Source organism: Mytilus trossulus, chromosome 11, assembly GCF_036588685.1.
Source record: "Mytilus trossulus isolate FHL-02 chromosome 11, PNRI_Mtr1.1.1.hap1, whole genome shotgun sequence".
NCBI lineage: Eukaryota > Metazoa > Mollusca > Bivalvia > Mytilida > Mytilidae > Mytilus > Mytilus trossulus.
Genome location: NC_086383.1, coordinates 19947351 through 19953594, shown reverse-complemented (window position 1 = coordinate 19953594; position 6244 = coordinate 19947351). Strand labels below are relative to the sequence as shown.

Genomic DNA, 6244 nt, shown 5'->3' with positions numbered 1-6244 from the left:
AATGACTATCTGGATCAAAAACTAAATTTCAGGATTTTGAATGGTTAAAGTAATGGTATTAACTTTCATTGTCCCCTATGTTAGCTTCCTCTTTTTAATGGTAATAGGTATATAACATATCTATATTATCACTCACCTTTTATTGCTTTTAATAGAGAACTATCTTCACTTGTAAGGGATTTCCTAGCTTTTAATGGAGAACTATCTACACTTGTAAGGGATTTCCTAGCTTTTAATGGAGAACTATCTTCACTTGTAAGGGATTTCCTAGCTTTTAATGGAAAACTATATCTTCATTTGTAAAGGATTTCCTAGCTTTTAATGAAGAATTGTCCACACTTCTTTTTCCTATAAAGAAATTAATTGTAAAGTGTTAGAAGTGAGTGTTACGAAGAAACTTGTGTATTCTTTTTTACGTCAGCTTACTACACAGTTATGTCTAGAACAGAAAAAATATATCAACATACAAAATATAGAAAATACCTACCATTTCTTGCTTTAAATGGAGAACTGTCTTTGCTATTTAAGGATTTCCTAGCTTTTAATGGAGATCTGTCATCACTATCAAAGGATTTCTTATCTCTACTACTGACAATTATGTCATAGTTTATTGTTATACCTTGGTTGTATCAATAAGTGTGTATGCATAAACTGTTTCTTAAATTACTTAAAATGTTAATATTTATATGTTGTATCCTATAAGAACAATGAAAATAGGCCTATTGTGTTTTATTTTTGTACTATCAATTCCAAGTTTACTTTCCACAGCAGTCACTGTGACTCAGAGTGAGAGAAAGTATATTCCACTTCGTATCTTATCACCTATTTTCCTACGTTAGTTCTAGCAGGAACCCCATTCCTAACTCTTCAAATAATTAATTTTCTTTGAGTCAGTGATCATGACTCCTTTCCGTACAAATTTATCGGTTCAAATTGCGATCGTTTTAAATAAAATACAACATTTATTGACAGAACGAGCTAATACTGGACATGTCGTTTGACTCAACATTTAAGGAAGTGAGACAACTCGAAACGATAATATGGTAGACTCCATTTCGCCTGAAGGGGTGTTCTATGATGATGACTACATTCATTTTTTTTTAATGATGCATATGATTTACAGATATGCAACAACAATAACCCTCAATAGCAGACATTCATAGAAAAGATCCCATGAGATATAAATTAATTGAGTGGGGAATCCAGAGCTAAAACCCCTTGAAGTCAAGAAATCTATACGCATGCGCATAATTACCAAAACAAACCTTTGAGCAAGATCGTATATTAAATGTTGACTAAACGACCTAGATGGTTCTCTATTTCTTTATGGAATTACAATGATCTTAAATATCAGTTTCATAACAATAACATATAAGAAAAACTCCACTTCATTTCTTATATGACAAAGATAGATTTATCTGAATTCCGAGAACTATAGTATTTTATCAAAACTGGGATTCCCTCTGACGTGTTTCTAAATTTATAAAAACACTCAATATAAATACTGCTTAATTCTGATTTTCCGTGTTGTTAAAAACACGCATATAAGTCAATGGAATTATCAAATAACATGTTATCACTCACCTTGTATTGCTTTTAATGTAGAACTGTCCTTGCTTGTAAAGGATTTCCTAGCAATTAATGGAGAGCTGTCCTCAGTTGTAAAGGATTTCCTAGCTTTTAATGGAGAACTATCTTCAGTTGTAAGATATTTCCTTGCTTTTAATGGAGAACTATCCTCACTTGTAAAGGATTTCCTAGCTTTTAATGGAGAATTGTCCTCACTTGTAAAGGATTTCCTAGCTTTCCTACCTTTTAATGGAATACTGTCCTCACTTGTAAAGGATTTCTTAGCTTTCCTAGCTTTTAATGGAGAAAATTCCTCACTTGTAAAGGAATATACACTTCTTTTTTCTAAAAAGTAATTAATTATAAGATGTTAGAAGTGACTTGTTAAGATGAAATGCTTCTGGCATGCAACATAATAAGCCTGATACATGTATAATTGAGTAGGAAATTTGTAGATGTGTAGAACAACAGCAATAAGTATTTCTAAATACAAATATTTAAAAATACCTACCATGTCTTGCTTTAAATGGAGATCTGTCATCACTATCAAAGGATTTCTTATCTTTTTTACCTAGAATTATGTCATAGAACTTTTTTTTATAGCTTGGTTATCTATAAAAGAACTTTAGTTAAGTGAGCAGGATCACATACCCCACATCCCTATATTGTCACTAGGCAAACAAAATATAAATCTATGATTTTCATCCTCCCCCCCCCCCCTGACAAAGTGGTCCACCTTAACCGATATCCAGCACTTCATTGAAATTTATAGGAAATCCAACAAAAACTAAATGTGCTTTCTACATGTTCTAGGCATAAAGCAAAAATCTATGATCTTTATCCAGTCTCCTCGTGAAAAAAGTCTCCCTCCTCTTATTTCTGTCAATAACAATCCAATCCAAGCTTTTTTGATACCGATGGACCAGTCAAAAATATTTTACCTTTCGTAACTTAAGTTGCATGGGGTATAAAAAATGTGTATAAATAAACTGCCTAAATTGTTAGTATTCTTTGTTATATCATATCTCCCCAGGTTGGCATAAACATGTTTCACAAATATTGAAACAAGATATCTACAGAAACAAGAGTCTCATTAAAGCCTGAAATTACTCACCTCTAATTTTTAGGGGCAGATTTTTTATAAATGATTATATATAATTCATGATGCCTTAAGTACAATTAAATACATTTTAAAAAATGATATTTCATTTTTCTGCCAAAAAGCTAAAAAAATAGATCAAAATCATCTTTTAAAAGAAAAAATGGAATAAGAGGTGAATTTTCAAATTTCAACTTACACAAATGAACAACCTATCTGGTTTTATACTAAATCAATACAAATATAAAAAGTAAATAATATACTATGCAGAGTTAACATCTTGCACTATCAATGTTACTGGAGCATATTGATAAATATGTAAGATGGTTCAGACTTATCTGTATAACCCAAACTGTTGTATGTTCAAAGAAATACTTGTGCAGTAGAAAACAGTACTAATCAGAACATTATAAATTAAAATACTTACACAAGTCAAGAATTACTTACTTGATTTAATCTGGTCTGATGTCCTTTTTGAAAACTTTTTGAATATTCTTCCTACATTTTTTTTTAAAAAGTGCTTGAATACGCGTTATCCTTAAAACAATGGTGAAGTTATTACAAAGTCTTAACATAATGTCACAAAGTCTTCATAACTTCCTACATTTTAAAGATTTTGCTTATTGTTGAAGGCCAAACAGTAACCAATAGTAGTTTACATCTATGCAAATTGGTCTCTAGCTCATTGTTGTCTCCTTGAAAATCTTTTACACATTTTATATTTTCATTAATTAACTTATTGGAAATAAAATCAATTTGCTCTTAGGTCCATGGCCAGTTAAACACGTTTCTACTATAAACCAGCAGAAACCAGTCAAAAGTCAACTTTATAATGATGTCAAACTTGAACTCGTAGAGAGCTTATTTAATACTTGTTCAATGTCGTAACTGGGTTTGGTACCAATGGCAATTATTCCACATATACGTACTTACGTTCAGATGTTTTTTTCAATATTCATTAATATGAAACTCACCTTCAACTGGACCTATTAAAGCTTTGCCTTTTCTTGTCTGGCATGGAGAAATCTTATCATAATACTTCTGAGTGTTACTAATATACATATCTAAAACATAAATTAGAGGCTCTAAAGACCCTTTGTCGCTCACCTTAGTCTATGAAGGACACAGATGGATTCATGACAAACATGTGTTTGAAGATCTTACTTGACTGAACATTCTTGTTACTTACAATTTTTCTATCTATAATAAACTTGGCCCTTTAGATAGAAAGGAAAGTATTTTGTAAACCAATTTACCAAATTAATGAAAATTGTTAAAAATTTACTATAAAGGGCAATAACTCTTTCAGAGGTCAACTGACCATTTTGGTCATGTTGACTTATTTGTAGATCTTACTTTGCTGAACATTTATGCTGTTTACAATTTATCTCTATCTATAACAATATTCAAGATAATAACCAAAAAAGGCATTTTTTTTTCAAATTACCAATTGAGGGAGAGGCAACCCAACAATCATTTCTCCAAATCATCTGAAAATTTCAGGGAAAATAGATATTGACTAGATACTAATTCAATCCTTTGTCAGATTTGTTCTAAATGCTTTATTTTCAGAGTTATAATCTTCATTTTACCCCATATGGTCTATTTTTAGCCATGGCGGCCATCTTGATTGGTTGCCTGGGTCACTGCACACATTTTTTTTTTCAAAAAGATACCCCAATAATGATTGTGGCTAAGTTTGGTTAAATTTGACTCAGTAGTTTCAGAGGAGAAGATTTTTGTAAAAGTTAACAACGATGTCGACGGAGACGAACAAAGGACGAGGAACGCCAAGTGATGAGAAAAGCTCGCTTGGCCTTGTGGGCCAGGTGAGCTAAAAAAGCAATGAAAATTCTTTGATTGCAGCAATTAAGTTAAAATTTAACCTTAAATAGTGACAAACGTTAATGACTGATGAATAAAACTGAAAGTGCAATGCAATGTGATATATGTGGAAATGCCAATGTAAAAAAAAACCTGCATGTTTAACCCAGCCACATTATCTATGCATGTGCCTATCCCAAGTCAGGAGCCTGTAATCAGTGGTTTGTTTATGTGTTACATATTTGTTTTTTGTTCATTTTTATATTTAAATAAGGTCGTTAGTTTTCTATTTTTAATATTCAGACTGGTTACATTTGTGTACCTTATAATACTTTGAGAGTATTTAAAACAAGCTGCCATGCATCTTTTCTAAAGTAGGTCTTCGCTGAAGTTTGTGTTTCGGGACATATTAAACAGAATATCTGTATGACTCAACAGATTTTCTGGCTTTGTTTCCACTTCTTCTTCAATCACAAACAGTACAGACTGTGCTCTTAAAACAGCATCTAGATCAGCCATATGATGTAAAAAGCCTGAAAAATTAAGATCTAACTATGTAGTTGAAACTTTTAATAAAATTTTGAAAAAGAGGCCATCAATAGGATGTGCTATTTCAAACAAACACTGAATTCAAAAGTCCTCCAGGGGCAGGTAGGAAAAAGTGGATATGACATTTGAAATCATGCAAATGGTTTAATCATTCAAAACAAGTAAAACTTAACCTTAAATTGTGAAAAAACGTTAATGACTGATGAATGAAACTGAAAGTGCAATGCAATGTGATATATGTGGAAATGCCAATGTAAAAAAAAATTTGCATGTTTAACCCAGCCACATTATCTATGCATGTGCCTATCCCAAGTCAGGAGCATGTAATCAGTGGTTGCCGTTTCGTTTGTTTATGTGTTACATATTTGTTTTTTGTTCATTATTATATTTAAATAAGGTCATTAGTTTTCTTGTTTGAATTGTTTTACATTAATATTGTCATATCGGGGCCTTTTATAGCTGACTATGCAGTATTGGCTTTGCTCATTGTTGAAGCCCATATTTTTGTCTCTTGTGGACAGTTGTCTGATTGGCAATCATACCACATCTTCTTTTTTTTTTTATATATAACAATATCATTAGTGGTTCCCCTTTAACAGCTTATATCTACAGTTTTTACATTTGAAATAAGTTTTTTTGAAGAATATTATACTTTTTCACATAAAAATAGACTGTCCATTTCAAACATACTTTTTAAGACAACTAATTTCTTTCAATGGCCACTTTTGTCCTAGCTTACAAAATTGGAATCAACCATATTTCCTATTTTCAATCATTGCATTTCAAACCTTATGGTTGTACAGTCACAAACAAACTAAAATTGGAAGAAGAAGGATGTGTCCAAAGTACACGGATCCCCCACTAGCACTATAATTTTCCATGTTCAATGGACCATGAAATTGGGTAAAAAATATAATGTGGCATAAAAATTAGGAATATCATACCATAGGAAACATGTGTACTAAGTTTCAAGTTGATTGGACTTCAACATCATCAAAAACTACCTTGACCGAAAAATTTAACCTGAAACTCACACTTTCATTTTCAATATCTCAACACCATAACTCCTGAACTGTTTTCAGCTGGACCAAATCAATACTTTCTTGTAAAATTCTGGACCCAAATTTTTTACAGTGTAATTTCACCCCCTACTTACAATTTGAGGCATTAAACATGGAGAAATAAACTTGGAAGGGATATAAA

At 31.6% G+C, this 6244-nt stretch overlaps 1 long non-coding RNA gene across 2 annotated transcripts; it reads right to left on the bottom strand.

Annotated features, from left to right (window-relative positions):
* Positions 1 to 219: 219 nt before the first annotated feature.
* Positions 220 to 3734, bottom strand: LOC134689588 (uncharacterized). 2 transcript variants are annotated; one of them, XR_010101873.1, is made up of 4 exons: positions 3643 to 3734; positions 3116 to 3166; positions 1813 to 1914; positions 220 to 348 (listed from the first exon to the last, which is right to left on the bottom strand). It is a non-coding gene; the product is annotated as an uncharacterized LOC134689588 (long non-coding RNA). The 2 variants fall into 2 exon arrangements; XR_010101874.1 differs by lacking the exon at positions 220 to 348 and having other exon boundaries at positions 1812 to 1914.
* Positions 3735 to 6244: the final 2510 nt, after the last annotated feature.